The sequence below is a fragment of the Nuphar pumila genome, chromosome 15, assembly GCF_984573655.1.
Source record: "Nuphar pumila chromosome 15, dmNupPumi1.hap1.1, whole genome shotgun sequence".
Taxonomy (NCBI): Eukaryota; Viridiplantae; Streptophyta; class Magnoliopsida; order Nymphaeales; family Nymphaeaceae; genus Nuphar; species Nuphar pumila.
The window spans coordinates 48,995,449-49,009,898 of NC_143263.1; the positions used below are offsets into that span (position 1 = coordinate 48,995,449).

The 14,450-nt window shown below is 36.3% G+C and overlaps 1 pseudogene; it reads right to left on the minus strand.

Moving 5' to 3' along the window:
• Window positions 1-1,203: 1,203 nt before the first annotated feature.
• LOC149815373 (galactoside 2-alpha-L-fucosyltransferase-like) lies at window positions 1,204-8,385 on the minus strand (annotated as a pseudogene).
• Window positions 8,386-14,450: the final 6,065 nt, after the last annotated feature.

The window sequence follows — 14,450 nt, forward strand, 5'->3', positions numbered from 1 at the left end:
GCAAATGTTCAATAGGTCTGCAACTGAGGTCAAAAGTTTCGCATATGCGAAAGAAGTTTGTGAGTCGTATACGCGAACGTCAAGACAACATCCACAATTATATGTCACGAACATGTCAAACTAGAACCAGAAAACATGTGAAAGTAAGGACATTCCGAAAAATAACCTTAAGATATTTGCATGTTAAATAAATTTGCTTTACGTTAACAAGAGTTTCACATATAATGCTTGTGAATGTGAGACTTTTGCAAAAGTCAAACTTCCGCATATAATATTAACAGGATGTTCGCTTTATATATTTATGGGCATACATCTAGATTTTATGTAAATTTTTAGTTAAAGGTGGTTCGCATTGTATCTTCGTGAATGTTATGACATCCGAAAATGTATGATGCGAACCTACTGAGCTCGAATCTGAAAAAATGCAAAGTTAGGCACATTCACAATACACATGTGAATGTGGGATATACATTTGCGGACATATGTTCTAACCTTGAGTAAGTTTTTAGTTAAAGATTCACATGACGTCGGTGTGAATGATAGGAAGGCCACAAATGTATGGAACAAACCTACCGAGTTAAAACTTTTAAATTCTAGAAGGTTCGCATAAGCTTTGAATCTCTTAGCAAAGCTTAAAGTACAACCATTTAACCAACCCTTTCCTTCAGCTACATATAATAAATTTGTAGTTATGTTTGGAATTTTGATGATTCTAATTTCTTTGACCCGAGTAATAATTAATTAAACAAATAGATTTTTCTTTTTTATTCTTATTTTTCTATAAATCCATTTGTCAACCCGAGTATGAAAGGACAAATTAAACCAAACATAAGAACCTAGAAGGATAAACATATACAGAATGAAACTTATCATCCATAATCCATGACACTAAAGACATGCATTCCACCACCTTACCTACCCAGATAAAACAGAAGCAAATTTAAGTTAATGTTTCTCAAAAAAACACCTTGTATAGATTACAAATTTTTTGTCGTTGTGGCTAGAGAATTCAAAAGAAGATTATCCTAAATATTTCTGATCTTTCTATTGCCTTTGATAACCTGGGTATACAGTACATTCCCACTCAAATATGCAACAGTATTTTGTAAAGAAAATGAGGTTAATTCCAATGTGGTGAACATGCAAAAAGGATTGATTGAAAAATAATGTGTGAACCACATATTGTAACAAACATACAAATTGCTACAACTCGTCTTTTCCAACTACCATAAGTCCCCAGCTAATGTCTTCACAGTGCTTCACATGTGGAACAAGTTTCCCAGTGTCAATACCTATCATAGCTTTGCAATCATAAAATGAAGGTGCATGAAAACAAGGTTCAATTGACATAGCTCGGCGATAAGGAGGTTCTGGTGCAGTATGATTCTCAGGCTTCAAAAGAATCCATGGCTTCATACCTTCGAGACCTTGTGCTACATATCCAAAAGTAGATCATGCACTTGTGACCAAGACATCATTCAAGCTCAAAAGGTACATTTCTGCCAAGGCCTTCATATTATGGATCTCTTTCTCTGTCTGTTGGTACTCTTCATGGCTCGGTTGATATACACTTACAATCTCCCCATTCACAGTTGGGTGTTCCTAATACATGTTTCTGATCAATTCAAAATACCAACCACTAAGAGAAGTTATTATAATAGCTTTAGGCCTTCCCTTTGATTTATGCCAAGTGGAAGGTTCGTTCATCGACACTCGAGGTAGAAGTTTCATATTCCTCACACATGCAAGAATCTGACCCAACACATATTGGAATGGTCCCTTTCCAGTATCAAAGGTCCTAATTTGAATGCCTATTCTCTCATCTGCACATGTCCAAATAAGCATCATAAAACCTGGCAAAATCATGCCCTACACAGTATTTGTAGGGTGGAAAAGATATCGACCCAAGTGGTGGAAAATTGTTTCTTTCTCAGGAAAAAGTCTACTCAATTCTTATTCAAATTTTGGCATGAGAAAGAGAGATGGTATGAAATAATTATTTGTTCTCAAGAAAAGCCAAGAGACTCTTTGAAGCAGAAGTTGCTCATCATCACAAAAGAATAACTTATCATGCTCATCATAATCATGAGCTAGATGTAAATAGACAAAAGTCAATGTTGGACAAGCTGAAACAACAGTTTCTTTCTCACTACTTTTTTTTAGCATATGGCCAAATCTTTCTGAAGAGCTCCTATCGAAATCCTTGAACTGGTTTAAGGAGAAATCAAAGGGAACTAGCCATGAATTCTCAGGAAAAGGCTCACAAAATAGATGTGACAAGTCAGCTCCTCCATCAAAAAGCAAAATTTTGTTGGTGAGAAGAGCATAAAGAAATGTTGAAGCAATACTCAAAATCTTGTTTCCTAACCCACTAGTTGATATCCACACCACATACTGACAATCCACATTTCCAAAACCAGAGTTGGACTTGAGTTGACTTACACTTTTGTTATATGATTCTGTGTATGGGACACATCGTTTATGAAGAACTTCATACCTCCGCCGCCTATTTATAAGACAAAGAGAAGGTTTAAGTTGTGATGTTTTACGGTAAAAGGCAGATTGATACCTGCTAAGGCATGTTCTTTCATCAAATCCACTAGAAAGCAGGTTGCCAAGTAGTTTGTCCTTGAGTTCTTCAGTGCTCTCAGAATTTCATATTCTGAAACAGAAAACTATGGAGAGATTAACTGCAAAAAAAAACTCTAGATTGAAGAAGGAAACAAAATCATATATTGGTAAAAAGGAGATGGATGAATTAGATGAGGAAAATCAAAATAAAGATGCACAAAAAATGTTGAATGAGCTTGACAAACACAAAGAATACCGACAAGACCAGTGATACCATGCATAGCATGGAATCATGTTGAAGATCTTGTGAGGTGGAACATGTTGGATCGTTTTTCAAATCACACAGTTTCACAATCAACAACATGATATAAATCAAAAACTAAATCAATATGAAAATCATGATAAACAGTTGATCGAAACAAGAACAGAGAGCAAACATGTCGGTTTCCGCATCATACCAAAATCTAGACAAAAGCAAATCACGAAACAGTTGCACAGAACACAACAAAAACAACAGAAACATGTTTAGATTATGTAATAGGCTAAAGCGTATGAAAGTACTCCCCTTAGAGAAGATTCGCCCCAAAATACAGTTCAAACATGGTTCGACATCCTTCCCCCAAGATACAATAGCCTCAACGATCTAGATTGGTGCACGCCGATGGTAGATCACCCTTCGAAAACAACCTCAGAAACTACAATTGCAGACTTCCCAGTTTTAGTAAAGAGAGAGAGAGAGAGGATAAAGTGTACATCCGTCTCTTTGGAACCTCTCTAACCACGTTTTTATAGACGTGGGAGAGATCTGTTCGAAAGGACATGACTCTTGAAGAGTTGCCCATTTCGAATAGACATGACTCCTTGCAAAGAGTTACCAGATCTGGACAGGTGTGACCCTGCAAAGGGTCACTAGTTTTGAACGGGTGTGAATCTGCCAAGGGTCACCAGTTCCAAAAGGCATGACTCTTTTCCTTTATATAATCCAAGGAAAACAGAAAATTGGGGCAAGAAGATACATTGGTCTTGATAGGATATGGCCCTAAAGGGCCAATTACCCGAGCCCGAGCCTAGCCCGACTTGGCACGATGCGGCGGGTGGGCGTGCACGTGTGTGTGTGGTAGTCATCCCAACCCCTTGTTCTTTGGAACAAGTGTAAGAGTTTACATGTAGGTTATAAAGCCTACAACAAACTCAAACCTCTTCAATATGGGACTATTCTATATCATCAAGTCCAACCTTTTTCCAAAAGGAAAACAACCCATGTTTTCATATTTGAATCCTCTCACCTCCTCTTCTTACATCCAACATTTCTCCACAAATTCAAAGAATGAAAACGGGAGGAAACCAAGATGCAAGATGGGATAATTTGTAGCAAGACATATCATGCTTTCAGTAATGGTACCTTCCGGTTTGAACCACTACCTTAGTTGACTAACTTTACCCCCACAGGAATGAAGTGAATTGACGTCTTGAACTTGAACCTTTGGTGTAGAAGTTTTCATTAGCAACAACACGATAAAGGTTTTTGTTGTAATCTTTAGGGGTGGTGCGTTAAAGGCCATGCCTCTGAATCCTGTTTCATGAGTGACTTCAGAAATAACCCAATTCCTTAAATTGCGACCACACAGTCATACTCATATAGGTGAGCTTCTCCAGAGATGCACTGCTAACATCTCGCCTATAAGGCTTTGAGACCATTCAGAGTTTTAACTCCTCCTTAACTTTCAGCTACAACACATTTCCAGAGTAATCAGGGGAACAAACACAGATACATAGTATCTCATGAATAAGGTGTCATCCAGTTTACCCTACAGCTTGTTATTATCACATTGAACATACTTTGTGGGATCTCTACTTAGATAGGTTGGGTTGCTACTGTAGATAAACTACTGATGGGTTTCAGTCTCATCCCCTCTAGATTTCAGGACTAATGACTTATCTAGTCCTTTCGTTAATGGATCAGCTATGTTCTCTTTGGATCCAACATAGTTCACAACAACCACCAACTGAGACACCAGTTTCCTTACAAATTTTATTCTGACTTGGATGTGTATCTTCTGTTTTTTGTTATATTTTGTCCTTTTAATCTTTGCAATAGTGGTCATATTGTCACAATGCACGGATATAGCAGGAATTGGTTTGCTCATTAAAGGAAGTTCCTCAAGAAGTTCCTTTAACCATTCAGCTTTCAATCTAAAGCACAGAGTTCGACCTCAAAAGTAGACCGAGACAATATGGTCTACTTTACTGATCTCCAAGCGACTGCGCCGCCACCCAAGGTAAATACATAACATGTCACGCCATAACTCCCAGAGTTCATGGCTATCCAGCTCGTATCACTATATCCCTCAAGAACTGCAAGGAATCTCTTGTAATGCAAACTCAAGGAAATGGTTCCTTTCAGGTACCTAAGTACCATGTCAAATGCCTTCCAAAACTTGTGTATCTACTTAATTTTGTCACGGAGAACGAAATATCATGTCTCGTGCAATTTGCAAGATACATCAAACTTCCAATAATCTAGGAATACCTTAATTGAGACATAGGAACACTTGTCGTATTCTTATGATGAGGAATAGAAGGGTCATATGAAGTTGTTATAGATCTTCCTTGCTTATAGCCAAATTTCTCAAGTACTTTTTCAACAAAGTGAGATTGAGAAATGACTATCCCCTCAGCTAAATGAGTCAGCTTTAAGCTTAAGATAACATTTGCAACACCCATATCCTTCATATCAAACTTACTACTACAAAACAATTTTGTCTCATTCACAATTCTCATATTGGAACCAAACAATAAAATATCATCTACGTACAAGCATAAAATAATACAATCATCACTTTTAACTTTGCAATAAACACACTTATCAAATTCATTGATAACAAAGTCAAATGATAAAATAATATTATCAAACTTCTCATGCCATTGTTTAGGGGCTTGTTTTAGTCCATATAATGACTTAACAAGTCTACAAATTTTGTCTTCATTACCAAGAGTCACATAACCCTCAGGTTGATCTATATAGATCTCTTCTTCAAGATTGCCATGCAAGAAAGCGGTCTTCACATCCATTTGATGAACCAAAAGATCATAAATGGAAGTCAGTGCAATAAGCACTCTAATTGTGGTCATCCGAGTAATCGGAGAATAGGTATCAAAATAATGTATTCCCTCTTTTTGTTTAAACCCCTTGGCAACCAGTCTCGCCTTGTACTTATCAATAGATACATATGGTTTCAACTTCTTCTTAAAGATCCATTTGCACCCAATAGTGGAACTACCACGAGGGAGATCAACCAGTTCTCAAGTGCCATTAGAGACAATGGAGTCCATTTCACTCTTTATGGCTTCTTTCAAATGCCTTGCTTCAGGTGAAGTCATTGCATCTTGAAAAGTGGGAGGATCAGCCTCGATAAGGTAAGTGATAAAATCACTTCCCAAATCCTTGGTAATCTGTGGTCTCTTACTCCTTCTAGGTTCAACAACTTCCTCAGATTCAATGGGTCTAGGATGGGAACAAGATGGTTCTACCCCCACATCTGTCATCCTTTCCACATGTTCAGGAATGGAACCAGAAGTTGAAGGTATATCTAAAGAGGAAAGATTCTAAGGTGCACCAACTTTCATGGAAAATACATTCTCAAAGAATATATCTTCTCGAAGCTTAACAATAGAGTTTATATCTATGTCAGATATCTCAGACTTAATTACTAAGAATTTGTAGGCATAGTTGTTCTCTACATAACCTAAAAAGATAACATCTACGGTTTTAGGACTTAGCTTCTTCATGTTGTGCTCTGGGACAAGTACTTTTACAAGACACCTCTACACTTTAAGGTATTTCAAGCTAGATTTCCTATTTCTTCAGAGTTCAAAAAGGCTATTGTCCTTATGCTGTTGAGGAACTCTATTCAGAATATGGCAAGACGTATTCAGAGCATCCCCCCACATATAGGTAGGTAATCCAGAACTCCCAAGTAGAGCATTTATCATGCCAGATAGGGTTTTATTCTTTCTTTCTGCAATCCCATTAGATTAAGGAGAATATGAAGTTGTAAACTCATGAATTATGCCAACAAATTTACAATATTCATCGAGTTTATTAGAGGTATATTCTCCCCCTCTATCAGACCTCAATCTTTTAAGTTTTCTAACAGTTTGTGTTTCAGCTTCATTCTTAAAAATAAGAAACTTATCAAAAATTTCATCTTTTGATTTTAGCATATACATATAACAGTATTCAGTTTCATCATCTATAAAAGTGATAAAATACTTTTTATGATTTCTGGTTATCACTTCATTAAACTCACAGATATCTGTGTGCACCAGATCTAATATTTTAAAATCTCTAACAATCGTATGAAAAGGTTTCTTACATTGTTTTGCTTGCACACAAATTTAACATTTCTTAGTTTTATCAATAGAATGCTCAGAAATCATTTTCATGTTCATCATGCGTTTCACAAAATTGAAATTCACATGACCTAATTTATTATACCACAAATCAGATGATTCTATGTTATATGCAACATTAGACAATGAATCAAAAGAAATATCATTTTCTAATTTATCACTGCAAATATGTTCAACACGAAGTTTAAACAAACCATCATCTAAATACCGCTTGCCAATAAAGGTTCCAGAATGTAAAATAACAACTTTATTACATTTAAAGTTAAATTCATAATCCTCTCTAACTAGACATGAACCACTTAGAATGTTCCTTCTAACTACAGGCACATGGTGCACTTTGTGTAAAGATAGAACTCATCCTGAAGGAAACTTCAGATCAACGCATCCAATCCCTAACACCTTTGTAGTCATTGAATTGCCCATAGTCACGGATCTGCCTGCAGCAGCCTGGTATGAGACAAAGATAGACTTATCAGCACAAACATGCACATTAGCCCCAGTGTCAACCTGCCACTCAGTTGGCTCATAAACGTGATAGATTTGTGGGTTAATAGAAACATACTCAGTACTGGTCCTAACGACCTCAGTCACCATATTGACTTGAGGTGTTTCATCTGTGGTCCCATGAGCTTTGGCCTTTTTGAAAGGACATTCCTTAGCCTAGTGCCCAACCTGCCCACAGTTGTTCTTTGCCTTTTTTTGGATTTTGGCCTTAGGTTTAAACTAGTTTTTCATTGCAGATTTCGGTTTTTGTCCCTTGCCCTTAAAATATCTGATCATTATGTTCACTTTAGGTTGTTCAGTTGGCATCATGACCTATTTCTGGCTCATATGCTCGTCTTCAATGGCAATGGCTTCCATAAGATCATTCAGTGAGATCTTCCCTCTACGGTGCTTGAGAGACATACCAAAGTCTACCCAAGACTTAGGAAATTTCTTCACGATGGTCATTACTTGAAACTCTTCAGGAAGTTTCATATCAGTCTCAGCCAAACTCTGGAGTAATAGAAGAAACTCGTGTGCCTGCTCAGTGACCGACTTGCCCTCTACCATCTGATATTTCAAAAACTTGGCAACCGAATACTTCTCAAGACCTTGGTCTTCGGTATTGTACTTTTTTTCAAGTTGATCCCAAAGGACTTTAGCAGTAGTAGACGAGGAACAGTATACATCGAGCAACGTGTTGGACAGAGCCAACAATATATAACCATGGCATACATTGTCCTTCTCTTTCCACTCTACAGTCGCACTCACCGCAGCAGGATCAGGGTCAGTATCAGAAACTGAAGGGCAGTCGAGTTCCAGAATTGATAATAGCCCTATCGTAGTGAACCAGATTTTCATGCGTTGCTGCCAACGCTTGAAATTCTGATCGGCAAACTTTTTTGGCATACCGGACATGTCCACTTCGGATCTTCTCTAAGATTATTGGATCATTTTTCAGATCACGCAGTTTCACAATCAACAGCATGATATAAATCAAAAAATAAATCAACATGGAAATCATGATAAACAGTTAATCGAAACAAGAACAAAGAGCAAACATGTCGATTTTCACATCATACCAAAATCCAGACAAAAGCAAATCACGAAACAGTTGCATAGAACAAAACAAAAACAACAGAAACATGTTTAGATTATGTAATAGGCTAAGACGTACGAAAGTACTCTCCTTAGAGATCGCCCCCACATACAGTGCAAACAGGGTCTGGCATCCTTCCTCTAGGATACAATAGCCTCAGCGATCTGGATCAGTGCACTCCGATGGTAGATAGCCCTTCAAAAACAACCTCAGGAACTACAACTGCAGACTTTCCAGTTTTAGTAAAGCGAGAGAGAGAGAGAGAGAATAAAGTGTACATCCATCCCTTTGTAACCTCTCTAACCACGTTTTTATAGACGTGGGAGAGATCTGTTCGAAAGAACATAACTCTTGAAGAGTTGCCCCATGACTCTTTTCCTTTATATAATCCAAGAAAAACAGAAAATCGGGCCAAAAAGATACATTGGTCTTCATAGGATATGGCCCTAAAGGGCCAATTACCCGAACCTGACCTGCCCTGGCACGACGCGGCGGGCACGCGCGCGCATGTGTGCAGTAGTCATCCCAACCCCTTGTTCTTTGGAACAAGTGTAAGAGTTTACATGTAGGTTATAAAGCCTACAACAAACTCAAACCTCTTCAATATGGGACCAACTTTTTTTCAAAAGGAAAATAGCCCACGTTTTCATATTTGAATTCTCTCACCTCCTCTTCTTACATCCAACAGAACATAGGCCTCAACATAACCAGACAAGGCATAAAAATTGAGAGAGAGAGAGAGATGTCAAGAAAAATAAAAGAATTTTGTGCAATCAGCGATGGAGCTTATAAAGTATGATTTTTATTGAAAGCTTGTATACTGCCAAAAGCCAACCAACTAAAAGCAGTATTTTTTACTAAAATAACAGAAAATTTTAATTCAACCAGTAGAATTATTGAAACCCTTGACGTAGCTTTTTAAGCAAACTCTACAAAATTCACATGAACAACAAAAATGTTTTTTGATGGATATATTTATAGGTATCAAAGAGTGAATGTTTACGGTAGTAGATAATGGAGAAACTTCATAAGAGACACCTTTTTCTGCTCTCCTCAAAGTAAAACAATTTCTAGGTTACAACGAGGGGTAAAGACTATAAAAAATACATGAAAACAAAAAGAGCTAATGTGAAAAAACCATTCTACACCAAAACTGAATGAATTGGAAGTGATTTGGAACCAAATTTCACATTGAAGAAAAATTCCACATTCCAAGAAATGTACTGGCTTAAGTTTACACGTGGACAGGTGCTGAATGCAAAAAACTTGTATAGGAATCAGGCAGCAGTCTTAAGATTATCTTATAAAGAAGAAACACATTTCATGACAATGAGACATCCGGAATGACCATATACAAATTGTGAGTTTGTTCACGAATCTGTCTGTGAGCATTTAAGTTGTATGTTGTGTTGGCACGTACTTTAGCAGTTTGCTTGCATATTTGTATGCACACATTCTAGCACATAAAAATTTCAGGACAAACCAACAGAAACACAACCCTCATCATCATAGACAAGTCTCATAAATTATACATCCTACCCTCTTTATTTAGTGGTTATGGCATTTTAAATCCACAACGGAGCTAAAGCAAATGAAAGGAAGAAATAACTAATTCAGGGAAAAAATAAAGATACTGAAATATTACATACTTCATCATTGAGTAAACACTATGCTCTAGCTTTTTCAGTTCCACTCAGGTGATTGTTTCATCAATTAGTCAAAATACCTAAAACTCCGTCTCTGATAAGCCAACGTGTTATAATAAATCTGTCCTATCACTGCCAAGCAAAGTATACTAATGATGTAATATCTCATAATTTTCCCTATTTTTAAGCTCAAAAATATAAATTTTAATTAAATATTCATATTTAATATGTCAAAATTGCTTAAAATCATTAAAAATGGTTGGCGTCAATAGGGGTCTTTCAAATTGAAGATATTTAAAGATGATACGTAAAACATGTAAAATTTATTTATCTTAACCTTTAAATTCGAGCAAAATTTAAGTTAAAATAAGGTTAAATTTTGGTGAAATTTCAAGAGTAAAATGGATCTAGGACCGTAGTTAGATCCGTTATGGAGCATAGATCTCATAGAAGATTTGTTTTATCGAATTCGGATATGAGTTGATTCAGAAAATGCATTTTTCTGATTTGATCGGCCTCTATTTGTGGGGTTTTTTATTTGAATTGGAGTCGACCCGCTCCACTTATATTTGGGTAGTCATCAATATGGATCTAGACCTAGTCGAAGATCCATATTGATTAGTGTCTATGAATGAACTGGGATCCAAATGGATATAGATATGAATTTGGATCATGGGTTCAACCTAGACCCATAATTCATTCATAACTTATTTAAAATATAAAAAAAATTAACTTTAAGAAATATATATAAGTAAAATATATTTATTTATTTTAAAGAGGACATGATAAGGTAGAGTTCTACCTTGGGTAGAACTCTACCACCAAAGAGGGCATTTCTCCCTAATGTGAAAACTTTCACAGAATAATAATAATAAAATAAGGATAAATAAATATAAGAAAGAAAGTAGGGGTAGAGGTAGAACTCTACCCCCATGATTGGAGGGTTCCTCTCTTTATAAAAAGAGAGAGGTTAAACCTCTCACCAAGTTATCTGAAAAAAAGTGTCAAGAGAGAGAGGAAAATGAGAGAGAAAGAGAGGAAAGAAAAGAGAGAAAAAAAGGAGGGTGCAACGCCAAAGTCACCACCATCTTATTCTTCATCTTCTAACCCTTTTCTTTTTAGTGAATCTTCAAATCAAGGTACGACTTCTTCTCTCCATTGTGATGAGTGAGAAGAGTAACATGGACTAAATCAAGTATAGATTTGAAGGAAAATCAAATCAAAATTATTTCATACAGATTTATAAATGTTTACAAATTTGAAATCATAATTGGTTGAATCATATTTTCCCTTCTATATATATATATATATATATATATATATATATATATATATATATATATATATATATATGTCGTTAATTCTAGCTATCAATTTTTTTTATCCTTAGCATAGACACCATTTTTTTTAGACTGTGTATTTTTGAGATTGGTGTCATGCATGGTTTATAGATTCTGAATTTGCTTCTCTTTTTTTTGAATCGGGTCCATGATCTACAAAGTTCGAATCAATAGTTGTTTCGGTATTTAAGTTTTTGGTACAGATTTAATTCATATAAGATTAGAATGTTTTTTTATCTACTGATCATGTGAATGAACCAACACGTTTTTCTTTATTTAAGTATGTTTTTGCTGATTAACTGTGCATCATAAACTGGGTATATATGTTTAGAAATCAAGCCTGTATATTGATCCCTTTTGACTCACGTTAACTTGTCACCTGTGAAACCATGTCAAGAGCTTTCTACCTAATTCTTGGGCAAGCAGCAGAAGCAGCTCATCTGATAGCTGGATTTACAGAATTTTAGAACTATTCCAGTAGGATTAAGCCATTTGATCCGTGTATAAGATAAGAGAATTGACATGACTTTCAGATCATCCCTCAAGTAGCAGCATAGCATAAGGACCAAGGTTGCTAAAAAGAAAAACGGAAACGGAAAATGTCTTGGGAAACAGAAACAGGAAATGATGCTTTTCAGGTGCATGTGAAACGGGAACCAATTTGGGAAACTAATTGGAAAACAACTGGGAAACACACAAAAAAACCCCGGAAAACAACTGGGAAATGCACGGAAAACAACTGGTAAACGTTTAAGAAAAAGTAATATAATAAATTAATAAAACAAAAAATATGTAACTCATAAAAGGAAAACTTGATGGGAAACAGTTTTCCGTGGTGAGGGAAACGCATTTCCCGTGGTGTGGGAAATGCGTCTCACATGATTTTTTTGGTGTTTCCCAAACGTTTCAAAAATGCAGTGTTTTCCATTTTCAAAACGGTTTTCCTGAGAACGTCTTTGCTACTCTCTTATAGTGTTTCTGGTAACCCTGATTCCCAGAGCATGAGAAATGTGTTTTCCAAGAATTTTTGGCGTTTCCCAAACATTTAAAAAAAATGTAGTTTTTCTCGTTTCCGAAACGGTTTCTCGGGAAACACATTTCCCACTCTCTTATAGTGTTTCTCGTAACCCTGATAAGGACTCAAACTAAGAATAAAGGCACTCGTCTAGGCAGCTTGACAAAGCTCGGGGACAACCCAAGTAGGGGTATAAATGAATCAGATTTGCCCGGAGCTCCAATCCAAGCCCACACGTTTTGTAGAATATGGATTTCAAAAACGTTTTTTCAATCAGAATGATCAAACTCTTTTCAAATTCAGACACAGACTAATAGAATCAACATTTTTTTGTTCGATCTATATTATGATTCAAATCGAATCTGATCTGTTTGTGGTTTTTGTGTAGAGAATGTATTCAACTCTTCTTTTACTGAAATCCAGCATTGCCATATAAAATTTGGACGTGGAATCAATTCTACATGTATAATCTTGTTCAATTTCAGATTCAGTTTTATAAGCGGCTTGACAAAGTAGCCATTGATATGCGTGTGTTTTAGATAGTCTATGAAAAGTCACCACCAAACCTCTAATAATCTTCGACAAATTCTGGTTAACAACAACCTAACTGTTAAATGCATGAAAATTTCTCCAGAATGAGAAAAGATCAATGTCACAAATTGCATTCTCCAGACTCTTATTGAAAAATCCTGTAATAGGTAAAGAAAAATAATATTCTATTTCATTTGAATTAGCCCGGCAAGCAGGATGGGTTCCTGAAGATCCCTTTCCATTTGAGTTGATATGGTCCGCCCAACCGAATTAGAAGACCTCTGAAAGTAGGGCTGGTAAACGAACAGAGCAGCTCGTGAGTCGGCTCGGTTTGGCTCATCACAAACTCTCTTATTGATCGGTTCATATAGTTGGCGAGCCGAGCCACAAGCAGCTCGTTTAGCTTAAACGAGTTGATAGTGCTCGTGTGTATATATATATATATATATATATATATATATATATATATATATATATATATATATATATATATATATATATATATATATATATATATATATATATACAACAATAACAACAACAACTACGCCTTCATCCCAAAACAATTGGGGTCAGCGATATGAACCAAAAAAGAAATTCATTTTGGGTCTTCCACATGAATCCTTTTCCTCCAATCATTTCTATCCAACGCCATGTCCTCGGTGAGGTTCAAAGCATTCATATCCTTTCCTATCATCTCCATCCAAGTCTTCCTAGGCCTACCCCAACCTCTTTTAACTAATATATTTTCCCATTTCTCCAACCTTCTAACTGGAGCATCATTAGGCCTTCGCCGAATATGTCCAAACCACCGTAAACGATTCTCTCACATCTTATTTTCAATGGGTGCAACACCTACCTTCTTACGTATCTCTTCGTTCCGAATCTTATCTTTTATTGTATTTCCACACATCCATCTAAGCATCTGCATCTCAACTACACTCATTTTTTGAATATGATGTCTCTTGGCAGCCCAACATTCCGTACCATATAGTAAAGCGGGTCTAATAGTCGTCCTATAAAACTTTTCCTTCAACCGCAATGGCATTCTACGATCGCACAGCACTCCAGTAGCACTTTTCCATTTCATCCACCCAACCTTTATCCTATGATTTACATCTCCATCAATTTCTCCATACTTTTGAATGATGGATCCCAAATATTTGAAATAATCATTCACCGGTATATCTTGCTCACCAAGCTTCACTACACTCCCATCACTACTTCGTTGCTTACTAAACCGACATTCCATATATTCAGTCTTACTCTTAACTTAAAACCTCTAGCTTCCAATGTCTGTCTCCATAATTCTAACTTAGCATTAACCCCAGCTCTAGACTCATCAATCAAAA